We start from the raw sequence: 16,805 nt of genomic DNA on the forward strand, positions 1-16,805 counted from the left end.
TATGTGGTCCGTACTGTACTCTTGATTTTAATCTTAGGAAACTCTAGAGGACATCTTTCCTTGTTTATGTGGAAACACATGCGATCTGCTGTGTACATCCTGACCTTCCTAGAATATTCCTTATTCATTTAGTTTCCTGTGGAACAAAAGCTAAAAATGGTTCATAAGTGTTAAACATAACCACTGCTTTGTATCTTTGGTGATTTGTGAACACAGAACTGTATATCTATTTTTATTTATTTTTTGTTGAAAATATTTATTGAAATAATGAAAGGTCAGTTGTAAACTTGATTGATTGCCAGCTAGTATTAATAGCTATGTAACTTGACAGAAGATAACTAGGCATAAAAGTTCTTTCAATTTTAGATGGAGATGATGTACATATAGCATGATTTTATTATTATGATATCTGACTCTTTTTTTATCTGCACAGTTTTTCTGTGTAAGGCGTTTGTTGTTGGCAAAAGCTTTCCTCAGTTGGATAGTAAATTTTTATCAAAGTAAAGCTTTATGAATGAAAATGTAGTGTTAAGATTTGCATGCCTCTTACAAGAACTTTCCGGTTAAACTACGAAGCACAGACTGTGCTGCTCATTATTCTGAAAAGGTTTTTTCCGATCTATATATCTGGCTTTATTTGAATGAGTACTACCGCATGCTTATGATCTTTGTTCCAAATTACCTCAAAAATGCACAAGGTTGAACCTACAATGTGAGCAACATTCCACAATCCTGAATCATGAACATTTTCCTAAAAATCCCTAAATGAATTTTTTCCTGAAAAGGCTCTTTTTAGAGTTGTTGCTGAGTTCCTTCTGTTTGTATCCCCTTGGACACAAGCAGTGATGAGTTGTTCTAGAATAAAATGAGGTGAACCAATGTAGTCCTGTATTCTGAAATCGCTAGTCGAGATTAAACAACAAACCTGTTAGCAGCTGTTTTACTTTACTGCATACAACTAGAACCTTGAGATCTTTCATAAAATAGTCTGACCTTGTGTTTTATGACTTTCTTTTACTCGTTCTTACAAAAGTCATGTAAATTTAAATACACACTTGTAGATTGTGTTGACAAAATGATGTCATGTGTGTCTTTCATGTTATGACTAGCGTACATGGCTGTAAAAACATTCTGAGAATCTTTGATTCATTTGATCTTTGCCTCTTGACCTTTTCTGTTCAAAATATGGTATCTATTACTCAATAGCACTTCACACTCAGGAAGCCGCTTTACCATCCAGGCCGAAGTTAGAACGACTTCGTTTTATGTTCCGTTCCTAAGCAGAGCTAAAAAAAGAAATGAATAAGTATTTGTTTATTGGGGATCCATTCAAAGATCCATTCAGGATGGCAAATGCAATTTTGTTATCAGGAATTCAGGTAATGAACGATTTGAACCTAACATTACTAGATGTGCGATAAATTGGCTATTCTTAAGCGACATTATTTTCAACATAGCAGCTGTTTTCTTCCTTCTTATTCTTCAATTTACGCTATATATTTTGTGTAGCTCATATTGATGTGTTCTTGTGGTGTTGTGGAAGGAGATCAGAGCTTGTTATTCAATGCCAAACTGAGTCGGCAATCTTGATAACTTGACAATAGTCAGACTGAATCAACAGTGCATGCGCCTGTGCATGACACATTGGGTGTTTTGACTCTTGAATAGAGTGATGACAAATTATTCAAAACAATTGGGCAGAACTTAAAGCCAGCCAGTTGAGTTATTTGTACATCAAGGACATTTCCCTTGAACAACAAAGTCAATGCTACTGATAATGAGTGAATTGTTAGAACAACAAACAATAAACCTTCACAAGCCATTGGGCATTCTGTAACATAACACAAGTTTAGCTTGTTGGGATCTGGTGCTGTTAATTACTTGCAATTTAATTTTACTCTCACTTTAAATAATTTATTAGATTTTTGTGTTTCAGGTAGACAGTTTTAAAAAAAAAAATTCTTAATTTAAAGACAGTTACATTACATACTTTCGCATCATGTCTCGTAACAGTACATTAAGCTCCAGCCTGGTGGTCCACTAGGCTCGAACATAGACTTTACCTTTTACCTACCCTATACACCAAGGTGGAGAGAGACACTAGAGTTAAGTGTCCTGCCCAAGAACAAAACCCAGCTGGCCTGGGCTTGATTCTAACTGCTTGATGGGAAGCCACCACACTAACCATTTACACACCACATCTCCGACAGGTTTTGGGTTGAGAGGTTATGCCAAATTCTGAGTTATCGTTTATTGTTTGTGTTTATTTTTATCACAGTCACTGGAAGACTTTGGGGATGAAGATGATGAAGATGTGGATGACAGAGGTTATGAGGAAGATATTGAGGATGATCAGGATTATCTTGAAGACAAGGATGACAGGAAGAATCTGGAGAAGAAAGAATCAGGTATACAGTCAACTCTCTCTAAAACGGACACCATTTTAGAGACCGGCTCCAACTGTCCATCTTAGAGAGGTGTCTGTCTTATAGTGAGTTAGTTACAGTAAAATGACTGAAAAGTGGCTAGTGACGCGACCAACACCAGGTGTCTGTCTGAAAGAGGTGTCCGTCTTATGGAGGTGTCCTTTAAGAGAAGGTTGACTGTACTTAAAACCAAAATAACCATTCCTCTATACCTTTGGTTAAAAACCCCCAATCATATTGATAATGAAGAACCCAAAATAAGTCCACATCAGCAGGGAAATGGTCAAAACTATTTTACTCACGCAGTACCCACCACTCTACAAAAAGGCAGGTGGTCTCCATTTACCCCCCACCCCACCCCTTCCCCATCTTTAAAGATGGTGTCTTGTTTGTATAGCTCCCACACTATCAGGAGTAGAAGCTAAGGAACAGATTTAAACCTCCTTGTGCCATTTCTCTAGCAATACACTCTTCATGCAAACCAAATATGAAAGTCTCGACTCAAATTTTGAGGCCAATAAATTGGTGCCAATTTTGTCTGTTTGGCTAATCAGACACTTGCACAACCCCCTACCCTACACAAGGTTGGTCCTTTTCGAGTACACTTGTTATGACTACATCCCTTATAATCATGTCAAAATCATCTTCTGCCTTTTGTACTGGATATTTTGTAAGAGAGTTTTTATTTGGACAACAAGCTAATGTATTTATTTCTGGTTTGCAGTGGACACTTCAGCAGAGAAGGCAGGTGAACTGGATAGAGCGTTAATACACCTTGAACACGGAGTCGACATTGCTATGCAGGTGAGGGGCTCAAGTAAAATACTTAAGTTAGAACCAATCGTTTTTAACATAGCTTTTTCACTCTATGGCAAATTTTTAATATAGTTATAATTATGGATTTTATATGATATATGTTTTTGAGAAACTTTTGTGCACAGATAGTCAAAGTGTGACAATGTCTCACAAACGGGCCCTATTTTGAATGAATGTGGATATATGCAAGGGAGTTTTAAGGTCCACTCCCCAAAGACTATGGCTGGTGTAGTCATCTGTGCCAGCCTCTCGGTGCAGCGTACTAGTTTCAAACAATGGACCTGTTGTCATTATCAGTGTTAAGTTTATTGTTTGATCCAGTTTCCTTTCTCTACGATCCCAACATTTGGTCAACATTGTGTAACACCCAAATTTAAATAAAATGTTGTCAAATGGAACGTTTCATTTTTTCAACAGAGAACTAAGATTTGGGCCAAGTACTCCAAAGACATTGAAACATATGTTGACAAAAGAGCACATTTAGGTGAGGACAATAATTATTTACCTAACTTACTTGAACAGAGTACAACAAATAGATTGTATCAGCAAGTACCAATTTTGGTTATGGAGGTGTTGTTATTTTAATCATAATGACTAGTAGTTATAATCCAATTTAGTCCACTTTCAGGTTGATAGTTAAATTTTGGGGTTGGTCTGCAGGTAATGTCATTTATATCAGTGATTTGTAACTTATATTTCATTTATTGTTTGTTTTCCAGAGTTGGAGTACACTAACAAACTTTCAAAGCTTGCTCAGACAACAAGGGCAGCCATCACAGAAGAGGTATCTGATAGTTAAGCTGTAGGTTTGCCGTGACTGTGCACTAATTGCTAATTAATTAATTTAAGATATTATTGATTGTTATTGTTTTCTCATGTGTTGGAGAATGCACATCTTGATTCAGTCGTATCCATCTTTTTTATTTTCATTTATAGTATTAAAAAAAAAATTCTTTTTTTCTCTTGACAAATTTTTGTTTTGAAGGTTTCCTTCAATTTGAAAGTAGTTTTGTATATTGGGAAAATTGCTTAAAATATCCCTGAACTTAAAATCTCATGTAAATTAAAAAGGTATACAAATTTGTTGAAAACTCGAATTTTCTTCAACAGGGGATAAGTGACTAGAGTTTCTTTCTTTTCTTTTTAGAATTACCTGCCATTCCAGTCAATTTTTGTGACAGCCCTGGATCAGGTAAACATAGCAGTAATTTCTTTCATTTTATTTGGAAATAATGTGTCCTACAAATACGTAAGTGTGCACAACAAAATCCCTATAAAGTATGTGTGCCTTTGCACCCATCAATAATTCTAATTAATACAAAATAACAATTCCTTTAAAGTAAATTTAGTTACTAGAAGTAACGACAACTGCCCATTTACTTGTACCTTAAGAAACAATGACATATATATTGTCCCTCATAACCATTGATTGATTGACCAATGCCCGATTTTCCCTCTATGGCGCGCCTGCAGGGAATCGTGGTAGTTGTATTCATCAAACCATGCCCGATGACTTAGCAAAGATGAATGCAACTACTGTGATTCGCTGCAGGCGCACGCCATAGAGGGAATCGTCCATTGATTTATTGATTAAAATTATGGTGAACCTCCACAATTTTGCCATATCTCGATGGAAACCCTGCCTTAAAAAAAATTACTCTTATGATATGCCTTTTAGATTGCTACTTTAATTTTCACCACATTTCATGCTGGGTATTTCTAATACTGTCAGTTAATTAAAAGTTGTAGTGTAACTTAGAAGTCCTAGGCTTAATGGAAGTGATTCTTTTACAGGATATCGACTATGCTGAGAATGCCAGCAAGACCTACTCAGCCCTGATGTCAAGCAGGTTTATGGAGGTTTGTAACTTAAGCTTTTTTTAGCAACTTGTTCTGGAACATGTCCACGATTTATGAACTTCTCTTTCTTTTAGTGGTATTTTAAGTACAAGCTTCTTGTCACTATAACGAAATTTTGTTTTCTTGTAGCCTTTAACGGCAAGAAGGAACAAGCATGAAAAAATAAGAAAGGACCATAAGGAAGCATGGGCTAAAGCCCTCAAGAAAGTGGTAAGATACTTTAAATAAAACATGATTTTATGGTTTTAAGTATCCATGCTTCCCATACATATGTACTAACAGAAACTATTCTTGTCCTACCTTTTAAAGAATGAAGCGACGACCAACCTAAAGAAGGCAAAAGCTTTGTATATCCAGAAACAGCAAGAACTGGAGAAGGTTTGTAACGAAGTTTTGTTTATTTTTTTGATGCAGTTCCGGTCGGATTGTTTTGACTTGATTGCTGGTCTTCCAGATTCAAATGGTGAATTGAGATAACAAGCCACACGTAGAATAATGGATGGTTTGAGCTTTCTATTTATTATTTCGGCATTGGGGCAAAGATTTTGTATTATAATAGTTGCCATGGTTAAGTAATGGTTAGCAGGGCTCAAGACTATTTTGCTAACTAGCAAGTGGCTAGTGACAGCTTTGATTTCACTAGCCAAAACTTATTTTCTACTAGCCACAATTTTTAAGCGTAGTTCTTCTTTTAAGGGGGGAGGGGAGGGTGAAAACAATGTCCGATAATGTTTAAACCTTTAACCGTAAAATTTTCCTTAAATTCTCACGTTTTTTTCCTTAAAAAAATGGGCTTTGTTCTTCACTATAAGAATTGTAGATGTACATGTGTTTTTGTCAACTAGAATTTTTTTAAAGCTTCACATTCTATAATGTCAACAGTTTACTTGTTAGTTATATCCTCTGAGAGACGATTTTAATAAATGCGGTTTCTTGCCACTAACGCCTGATTTTTTCACTAGCCATTTTGGCTAGTGAAAGACCAAATCCTACTAGCCAAAACTGCATTTTTACTAGCCTTTGGCTAGTTGGCTACCGATAGTCTCAAGCCCTGTGGTAAGTGCAATGTATTCTTGGGCAAGACACTTTACTCTCAAAGTTTCTCTCTCCACCAAGTTGTGTAAATGGGTGCTGGCAAATTTGATGCTGGTGATAGCCTTGTGAAGAACTAGTATCCCACCATGGGGCAGAACTCCAACAGTCACTGGCTTGTTTTGAAAACCCTGAAATACTGCTAGTCGATTCATGCAACCAACACTAGAGATCAGATAGGTACTGACCTGACAAGCCACTAGGCTTGAACAGAGACTTACCTCGCCTGTTAAATAGACACTCTGAGTATGGTTAACATTCTTGTTTCAACTTGTTTGCATTGTTAGGAAGGTGGATCCAAGAAGAAAGAAGGTGATCTTAGAAAAGCTGATGAGGCTGAGGAATACTACAAGTCGTCGGTGGCAGAGGCTAATGCCAGGCAGCAGGAGTTAGAAAAAACAAAGGCTAACATCCTGGTGGAATTACGCCAACTTGTTTACCAGTGTGATCAGACCATGAAGGCGGTAGGTTTTAAAACCTACATAATTTATATAGTAGTAGTAAAAATATCTAACTATGAATATTTATTGTATATTCATAGTAAAAATATCTAACTATGAATATACCAGTTGGGTTGGGGGGGGGGGGAGGTTGGTCTGAACCCCTGCTTCCCATACCTTTTACTCCCAGTTCCCGCCTCTTTCTTTAGTAGTTCTCGCCTCTTTGTGGTATTTCTATTGCAAACTATTACGTAATGTTGCAAAATTTTTCTCAACTTCTCCCAGTTCCGCCACCTTGAGAATTCTGCTTCCCACCTTCTCTTCTTCTGCCTCCTGTACCCCTCCCGCCCACTATCCTCCTGGACTCCTGCCCCCCCCCCCCCCCCCGGCCCTCTCTACTGACCAAACATGAGAGCAAGGAAGTAGTAGAAAGGGGGTGTGTTCTCCTCTTCCTAGGAGAACATAAGCCCAAAAGGGTCTTTACGATGTGATTTGAGCAAAATAGGAAGTCAGTTTGTGATTCACCTCAGAGCAACTGCGTGTGAAATCCGTATTCGTTGACAGAAATAAACTAGTCAATTTGCAACTTGGTAAATTTCCACTTCTAGAAACCTCCACTTTGGTGAATACTGTAGTTGTTATTTATTACAGGACAAAATGATTGAAAATCTAGCCAGTACAGTGGAACCCCGATATAACGATAGGCCAAGAGGGCAGTAAAATTATATCGTTATATCGAGGACGATATCAGGGTTCCGTCCCACAACTATGCCGGGACATAACATATTCATCGTTATATCGGGAATATTGTTATATCGAAGATCGTATATCGGGGTTCTACTGTACTCAGTTGTTAACTTTTTAAATTGTTTTTCTTTTTTGCTTTCTTAGGTCACATGTAACTATTTCCAAATGATGAATGCACTCGCCTCATGTGCCCCTGTTCAGTTCCAGACTCTTGCAGAAAGCAGTCGGAATTATGAGCCTGGAAACCAGTTCTCCGAATTTGTTCGCCTGCAGCAAGCCAACTCGCCTCAAGCTGTTGAACAAGTGTTTTATTTTGAACCTTACTTTGCAGGAAGGTGTGTGTTGTAATGATATAAGTTTGGAAAACCCTGAGTTTTATAGCCTTCTTTTCAACCTTTGCTTTAGTCGAATATGCATTCTTTCCCATGTGAAGATGCCAGAGAATGCCAGTAAAAAGAATAAATGCCAAAAGAATGCCAGTAAAATACCGTATTTATTCGATTAAGAGCCCAACCTTGAATAAGCTCCCACCTCGAATAAGCGCCCACCCTGTAGGTGGGAAAAGTTGATAAGGGCCAAGCCTCGAATAAGCGCCCACCCCCTACCTCCATCATAAAAAAAACCCTGAAGTGTTCAAGAGGAGTATTGATGATTATTGAAATTGCGATTGAAATTGACTTGAGTACTACTATATAAGAGAGTACTGCGAAGGCCGAGTTTTCCTCACTATTTAACATAAACTTTCAATGAACAGTTAAATTTTTGTTTTGGTACATCTTTACGTTTTATTATTATTCATTGTTTTGCTGGAAAAAAAAACTAACTACTTGATAAAAACGGTGAAAATTTAAGTGCCCAGCCTCGAATAAGTGCCCACCTCAAATAAGCGCCCACTCTCAAGGTCCAAAATTTAGTGAGAGCCCAGGGCGCTTAATCGAATAAATGACACCTGGCCAGGATCAAAACCGGGCCACATTGGTGAGAAGCAAGTGCTCTCACCACTGCACCATCCTCGCTCCCCAATAACTAGAGTGCATGATGAATGTAGTTTATAAAACCTTGCTCTACGCTCTTTGGTGCCAAGAAAGGCTGCAATCCTGACCTATGCCAAATCGTTTGTTTCAGTTTTCCAGATCTCGGTTGTTTAATTAAAGTGTCAACATGATTTGAATGGGGAAATTTTACAAATAGGGGGTTTCAAGGAGCATCTAACACTCATCCTCTTCGTGCTCTAGATCTGTGACACATAAATCCTCTACAAGGCCCTACCAAGCCGCTATGTCCACCCGGGGGGGGCACCCGGTACCTTGTTGGGTGGGGGTGTGCCGCTGGGAATTTGAAGCCCTTGCCCTATACCAGACCATGTTCAGCTGATTTTTGCAACCCTATACTAGACTAGACACTGAAAATCCCTACCCTATCCCAGACTTGCATTTTGTTAGAACTGTATCATTATCAGTGTTTTAATGGAAAACCACCTGTGAACAACGATGCCGCGATGATTTTATTTACGTTTAGGAAAGCCTCTTTCTCTTCCGAGTTTCTGGACTATATTCGTCATACCGTCGATCGGTTTCCCGGCAAATGCTACCCTTTTCTAGACCAAAACTCTCTGATTTCTTTACCCTATCCCAGACTAAACTGCTTGAAAACCATACCCTTCACAGCGGCACATACCTATATAGCTCATGTATGGGAGTGCCCCCCCCCCCCCCCGGGTATGTCCATAGCCTCCCATGCAGTTGTTTCTAGGGGCAATCGTGTTTCGTTTTTGCTTTGTTTCTTCACTTCTCGTTTGAGAGAATAGGGTGCAAAAAGAGACTGCTCTTTGACCTGTCACACAACGTTGGACTAGAAGTGTTGTGTGACGACTCTAATGATAATTGTAAACGATGGATTTATTTCTGATTTAATATTGTTGTTGCCGATTGTGGAAACTGAAATAGCCGTTAGCGGATACAAGAATAATTAGAGCTTAAAGAAACCCTTGAAAATGTGGAGAAACCTTTAAAAATGTAGAGAAACGTTACAAATTGGATTTATGTTGTTTTAATAATGATTATTGCAGCTCTGATAAAGGACAACAAACTCCATCACGTCACAACTCTATATTTGATTATCGGAGCGGCAAACCCATATCCCTGTGGAAGAAAATGTGAAAATGTCTCCATTTAACTCTCGCCGTCACAAGAGTCTTCAGTTGCACAATTCACAGAATGTGAACAACTCACAACAACCAATGAATGCATGGAGCCACCTTAAGGAACACAATAGTGATGCAGAGAGCACAACGAGTCGATCGCTTCCTGGATCACCTACAAACAGTCCCGGATCATCCCGCAAGCAAGCTAATATCCCGCGGGCACAGTCCCTTGAGTTGATTTCTTCTGATGATGGAGAAAACAAAGATGATGGGAGGAGTAGAAATGGTGAGATTTCAATGTTAGAAAAAAACACGTTCTTTTGTACTTTTACAGAAAGGTGTACTTTGCCATTGTAACTTGCCGAGGACTATGATTAGTTTTTTGACAGCTTTCTGACATTTACTTGCAATCTATTGTCTCTTCAGTCTTGCCTGCTTTCTATTCTCGGCTTCCAAGGCTGCCTTGGTTTGTTATAGGACAAACTTGGCATGAAAAAATTCTTCAAGTAATCAAACACTTATCTACTCCTATGATGGCTTTCTAATGGTAACAGGTAGCGGCTTTCCTTCATCTCTTTTCCGTTTCCATCTCTTCTCTTCTCTTCTCTTCTCTTTTTTCTCTTCTCTTCTCTTCTCTTCTCTTCTCTTCTCTTCTCTACTCCTCTCTTCTCCTTTCTTCTTTTCGCTTCTCTTCTCTTCTCTTTTTTCTCTTCTCTACTCCTCTCTTCTCCTTACTTCTTTTCTCTTCTCTTCTCTTCTCTTTTCTTCGCTTTTCGTCTCGTCTCGTCTCGTCTCGTCTCGTCTCTTCCCTTCTCTTTTCCTTTCCTTTACTTTCCTTTCCTTGGCTCAGCTTTCCTTTCCCTCTCATTTCACTTCCTCAAGCTAACCAAGTTTCTTGTTTTACTTAAACTAAGGACCCGTCAACACAGCCTCCAGCAGGAGAAAGCGTCCTGCCAAGAACCGATCATCAGCAGGACCTTTCCAGAATACCCGCTTGTCATCATCAGCTCAGACACACACACTGAAGAAACTCCGCTCCGCATCCAGATGTCGTGAATGTGACAGCTACGTGTACTTTAATGGCGCAGAATGTGAAGTCTGTGGTCTGACATGTCACAAGAAGTGCCTAGGACGACTAAATATCAAATGTGGAACATACAATGTAAGAACCGTATAGATCACTTGATTAATATGATTATTAGCACAAGAAATTTGGTTGTCACAGAACGCTTCTCAGCGTGACATAGTCACCTCCGTAGCTGTTATTTGGGTCGTCACGCACTTGGGGAGAAGTGTTGTGTGACTACCCAAGTAACGACTGCGTGGGAGAGTAAGTGTGACAGGCATTGCGTGACACACATTGGTGGTGTTTGTCACATAGTGTTTCTCCTTTAAGAAAGTGGCTTTGGGAATGCTTATTAGAGGAGAAGCGTTGGGTGACAGCCCAGAGGCAATGTGAACAAACAACAGCGTTATTATTAACAGCTGTTAGTAACGCATCGCACGGAAAATCTTTGAATGATAAAAACGTGACACACTTGTTAATCCAAGATCATTGGCATGTTGAACGAAGACTTAAGGTCAATTTGTCAAAATTAGACTGTGCGACAGGAAAGTCTTCTCTTGTAAGCAGTATTTCAGAATCTCCATCGCCAAATCCTTGACGTTAGGAAGGAGCAGTGTTAATCGTTCTTAATATTTTGTATTTGCAGAAGGTTCAGCGGCGCATGACAACGTTCGGTGTGGATTTCAATCGACATCTTCAAGACTTCACCACTGAAGAGGAAAACATTCCACACATCATCTCATCTTGTATTGACGAAATTGACAATCGAGGTATGAAATCAAAGCAACGTAAACCAAATTCATTGAGTAAATTAGATTGTTGCTGTAAACAATAGTGATAAAGTAGTCATTAATGGTGGTTTGCCTAGAAAGGTAGCTACAAGTCTCGATGATTCGATCTTGTGTTTGAAGACTCGAGATGCATTTTGCGGGAAATGAGAAGTGATGCTTGAGCGGTACTGTACAATCTCCTCCCCACCCAGCTACCCTTGAACACTTTTTACCTCTATAAGACTGCGAGCAGTCTCTGTTTTTGGCTTTAAAATCCGTGAAACGAACGCTGCACGCCGCTCAAACTTCGCACTCGATCGCTCGCCATTTTTACGTTCGTTTCACGGATTTTAAAGCAAAAAGAGAAACTGCTCGCAGTCTATACCCGCATTTACTCTTGGGTGCTATAATTTGGTATAATATACGGCAAAGAGATCTACCAAAAATCCTGCGATAACACTCAAAAGGGCGAAAAGAAATAAAATAATAATTTAATTGTAACAAATTTCCGTATGAGCTCGGCCCCTTCTCTTTCCCTCTGGGCCCAGTTGTTCAAAGGGTGGGTAACGCTATCCACCGAATAAATCGCTCAACAAAACATACTACGCTATCCACCAGATAGCGATTTATCCGGTGGATAGCGCTATCCACCCTTGAACAACTGGGGCCTGGTCTGTATTTTTAGAAACTAAGAAATGTTCTTATTTGAAGGAATTAACAAATTGCTCTTTTGTCAATTTTGCAGGTCTTGATGTCAAAGTAAGTACCCACGATCTCTCAGTGTAAAATTTGTGACATCCGTCTTTTTGCATTTTTCGTTTCTTTGTGTTATATTATCAGCGCCTGTAGGTATATTATCAATTGAGACTGTTCTTCTGTGACTTTCAGGGAATTTATCGTGTGTCTGGAGTGAAATCCAGAGTAGAGAAACTATGCCAGGTATGTATTTGTTAGCCTGCGTCGCAGCCGGACGTGCCAGGGTTTAGTTCGTCTGCAACGCAGGCTAGTATTTGTTTAAATCAATTGAAACACCCGTAAAAGTGTTTAGGCAAAGCGAACGAAAAGAAATGTTCCAGAAAAAGTTATCTTGTGAATAGCTTATCCGTTATCCCAACATATAGCATTGTTATATAGGTGAAATTTTTCCCTCATCAGCGCACCCTCTAGTTGGCTACTTCGAAGTCACATGACCTCTAACAATAAAACTGCTTCCCTCCAAAAATCTCTGAGCGTGTAACATCGCAAAATCTATGACGTCAGAGGGTAACAGTGTAATGTTACCCGCGAATGTTGACTGACGACCACCATTCCCCTTAGTCTTCGTTGTGTTTATAACAAATCTTTCCGCCCCGGGAAACATTAAGACTCACGAGAAACAAAATTAACTGTTTCCCTCCGGACCAATCAATATCTTACTTCTCCTTAAAATATCAATATATTGTCTAGCAAATAGGTGATGAGAATAAAGACATTCATCAACTGGAGATATTGTCTTGATGTACCACTAAATTTTCATAAATAACATTAAAAGTTAAATAAGAAGTTAAAGTTTTTTCAGTCGGAGCTTGAGATAAAAAGACTTGACTGTAAATATTGCATGAGAAGAGTCGAAAGGGAACTTTTCCCCTTTCCCCACCCAGATAGAAAAGTCGTTTTGTCAAACCGTCAGTTCATACTGATATAAGTGTTTTATTTCCTCAGTCGTTCGAGAACGGTGTATACCAAGCAGATTTGTCTGACACGCCACCCCATGTCATTGCTGCTGTTCTCAAGCTGTACCTTAGACAGGTGAGCAAGCAAAATCGTCCCTACCCCTCCCCTGTTGTCAGTGCTGGATGTAATGCTGCATCCAATCGACGCGATGTTTACCCCCTACACAGTCGTTGGCTCAAGATTGCGTGACAAGCCAAAAGAACTTCTGCGCAGGAGGCTAACGCGCGGTATTCTCGTTAGAACGCGCGGCGACCGCGAATTGCGTGTGGCGGGAAAGGGCTTCACGCGCGACTCACGCGCTTGTTCAAATTGTGCAAATTTCTCTAACAATATCGTTTCTGTTTCTATTTGTTATTTTTAGCTTCCAGAATCGCTTCTAACTGTCAAATTGTACCCGGAATTCATTAGAATAGCCAAGGTAAGGCCCATCAAATTACCCTTTTCATCTAAATTTTGTTTTTGTTATTCATTGCCTTTGATTAATTCTTTACAGGAGAGCTTCGCTCTTATAGACAACTCCACGACGTGCAAGGACGCTTCTGAAAACGAAGATATCCGAGAAGAGTACGACAAGCTTATCGGCAAACTTCGGGAAGTCATTATGCAGCTTCCGACGGCAAACCGAGTGACAGCGGCGCGTGTGATTGAGCATTTGAGACGAGTTTCAGAACACGATGAGGCGAATGCTATGCCTGGCAGTAATCTGGCGATTGTGTTTGGACCGACATTACTAAGACCAAGGTAAAATACACGTCTTTTTCTTTTGACATAACAGACACTGTAGCGCGTCCATTTCCTTTCCCATGAGAGACGTGTCTGAGATTTATAGGAGCTTTGTCACGGATTTGAACAGATTTTTGAACATTTGTGTCATAAGAAACCTAAAGATAAGAGTCCATTTCTATTAACAATTGCTTTATTAGAGCACTGAAACTGTTGAGCTGTGCATGGCCAGGGGGGGGGGGGGGGACTCTCATATGAAAGTGACGGGGATGCTCGTCTGTTTCATATAGGAGTCCCCTCCCGCAAATTAAGGTTTTATTTTTTTTTCTTTCCTTTCCTTTCCTTTCAACGTCTGTAATCAGCAAATATTTTTACATGATAAATGCTTTGTTTTGTATTTGTTTCAAACATTTGCCCTTCTTTGTCACTCTGCAGTGAAAATGAAGCGACTTCCACCTTGTCTTCTCTTGTGGATATGCCTCACCAAACTCGCTTAGTGGAACTGTTGATCGCTAGTCCCGAGGTAAGAAAAAAACTCAAATGTTTATAGCTGTCGCTAAAAGGTAGCTTTGTTCCCACGACTGAGGGAGCTACTTTAAACTACCTATAGCCTGAAGTAGCTAGAGAGGTATTTTTCTTTTGGCGACAAACTGATTGGTTAATAAGAATTGAAGAAGCTTTCAGTGTTGTACGTAAGTTTCTCAGAAAAAGCATCTGTTTTCTCTCGACTAATAGTCTTTTGTTTCGTTTTACAGGTTTTTGAACTACCGGAAATGAACGAATCAGTGTCGCGGGAAACGCCAGTGGAGGTGAGTGTCACGCAACGCATTCTCGCTTGGTTTCTGTCACGTAATCTCTCCAGAGGACCCACAATCTATCCTCTGTAGAGATTGCGAGCCGAACTTAAACAGGATCATCGTTTGTCTGCGTAGGAGTTTAGTGAATGAGTTTCTTTTATGCACCTGTCTTTGGTTCTGCTGGAACTCATGATCCTTTTATTCTTTTTTGACAGAAATTTACTCCGCCCAAGCCGCGTGACAGAGAAGGCAGTTTAGTGGCGATCCAAAGTATTCGATCTGCTGGTAATTCTTTGATATATTTTAACTAGTTTTAGGCCCAGGCAAAAACGTCGAACTTCACATGAGACGAACTAAATTGCAGTTTTGGTAGACCCAAACAGGTAAAGCTCGAACCCGTCGCACCAAATTCAGAGCAGCAAGAACGAATATTTCGAGGCTAACATACAAATTTAAAAGATCGACGTTTTTCCCACAGTTGACCTTCACACGTTCTATCATTTGAAGCAAACGGATGGAACGTATTGGTCGATCTTAATTCAGTCGGACGAACTCAACTGAGTCAAACGTTGAACTTATCATAAACTTATTTCGCTCAGTTTAGTTTCATGTGAAGTTGGACGTTTGGCCCGGGCCTTAGTGTTTGGGTTTAATTTTTGGGTGGGGTGTGCCTCTGGAAATCTGATACCCTTTCAAACAATCCCTTCCCTATCCCAGGCTCACTATTTTCCAGTAGCTGTATGAAAGATGCTGTTATAGTTGCCATAATGATGTAAGCTCTTTCTACCACTGATCAGTTTTCTGGTAAATTATACCTTGTTCTACCCAAAACTCCGTTATTTCTATATCTTGTCCCAGACTCAACTGCTTGAAAACCTTAGCCTTCACAGGACCACATACCCACATTGCTTGTTAGTTATATATGGGATTCCCTCCTCCTCCTCCTCCTCCTCTACCTCCCTCCCTCCCCTGCAATGATCCATAGAGTGTTTATTAAGCACTTCACGTTTTTTGACTCTGTAGGAAATAACGCAGACGAGAGTTATGAGGCTGGAGATGAGGCCAGGTGAGATATGATTAATGACTGAAAGTGTTTAATTTATCTTGCTTACAAGATCTTGTAAAGAATCTAAAGACTATTAATTAACGGAGAGGACTAATGAAGTGAGCAATGTTAGGAAGAGGTTGATGTGGGTCGCGCGACGAGAGAGAAAGAGTGGAAATGTTTTTAAGGTAGAAATTCCACGCGGGGTTTCGCGGTTTTGTCATGTTTCGTATGATTTTCATTCAGATTTATCTTGCAAACGTACTTGTTAAACCAAAATCAAAGTAACCACTCTGGCCAATCAGAAAGGACGCAGACAATCCAGTGAACCAATCAAAACTCGAAGCAAATTCATGTAGCCAGTACAAAACGCGGTTTTGGTTTTGGTTTTGACCTTTAACCAATCACTTAACTAAGTAATGCAAAACCAAAGCAGACTCTAATTACTTTTAATAATCAAGTTAAAATGGCTCTAATAACTCATACGTTATTTACGTACGTGTAGCCTGATCAACACACCAGACACAAACAGCACACAGCCTTTAGAAGAGTATTCTCCAGTTCCCCGCAGCCCAAGCTCGCCAGCGTAAGTACAATGCATGCGTCACACTCCTACGTAACGCAATCTCTTTTTCCTTGTGAGTGATGTAACGATGTGTTAATGCTTTGCGAAGTTAAGGTTTTCTTAATTGTAATCATTGTTTACTTTGGTCTTAGGGCTATAAACGTTGGTCTTAGGGCTATAAACGTGCCTCAAACAACTCAGACTCTACCAAAGTCACCTTCACTATCAACGTAAGTATCGACGAATAACTAACTTTGTTTGGTAAAAACGAGGTTGAATCGGTCTAACCTATAAATTTACAAAATGTGCGTTGCTAAAAGCATGCCGCCTGTGGTAAGAAACCGTAAATTTGTAAGCTAAACCGAAAAAACTACCTAAAAAAGACAGGTTTTCCACGGGACCATCTCGTGATATGTAGAACGCGTGCGCACTAACAAATTAAGTAACTACATGTATCTTTGATCATGTGTGTAATTTTATCACAAGTTTGCTTAGGGAAAGTGGTCTTTTTCTTTTTAGGGACTCGACTGATAACTCCGTATAGGCTCACCGCTCTTTGCACTGTAAAGCTTCGTGGCAAAACAAGTCAATTTTCAAATCTT

At 39.6% G+C, this 16,805-nt stretch overlaps 1 pseudogene across 1 annotated transcript in view; it reads left to right on the plus strand.

Annotated features, from left to right (window-relative positions):
- Positions 1-16,805, plus strand: part of LOC144637880 (uncharacterized) — a 32,884-nt pseudogene that overhangs the window by 11,394 nt on the left and 4,685 nt on the right. The window contains exons 5-28 of the transcript XR_013567813.1: positions 2,279-2,408; positions 3,151-3,230; positions 3,660-3,726; positions 3,962-4,026; positions 4,390-4,434; positions 5,037-5,102; positions 5,232-5,312; positions 5,412-5,480; positions 6,482-6,658; positions 7,526-7,716; positions 9,450-9,810; positions 10,439-10,686; positions 11,237-11,360; positions 12,106-12,119; positions 12,249-12,299; positions 13,062-13,148; positions 13,435-13,491; positions 13,567-13,814; positions 14,232-14,319; positions 14,552-14,605; positions 14,809-14,878; positions 15,617-15,659; positions 16,144-16,224; positions 16,377-16,433. The product of XR_013567813.1 is annotated as an uncharacterized LOC144637880 (transcript). The remainder of the gene's footprint in view (positions 1-2,278; positions 2,409-3,150; positions 3,231-3,659; positions 3,727-3,961; positions 4,027-4,389; positions 4,435-5,036; positions 5,103-5,231; positions 5,313-5,411; positions 5,481-6,481; positions 6,659-7,525; positions 7,717-9,449; positions 9,811-10,438; positions 10,687-11,236; positions 11,361-12,105; positions 12,120-12,248; positions 12,300-13,061; positions 13,149-13,434; positions 13,492-13,566; positions 13,815-14,231; positions 14,320-14,551; positions 14,606-14,808; positions 14,879-15,616; positions 15,660-16,143; positions 16,225-16,376; positions 16,434-16,805) is intronic.

This window comes from Oculina patagonica, chromosome 14, assembly GCF_052425735.1.
Source record: "Oculina patagonica isolate OP01 chromosome 14, crgOcupat, whole genome shotgun sequence".
Classification (NCBI taxonomy): domain Eukaryota; kingdom Metazoa; phylum Cnidaria; class Anthozoa; order Scleractinia; family Oculinidae; genus Oculina; species Oculina patagonica.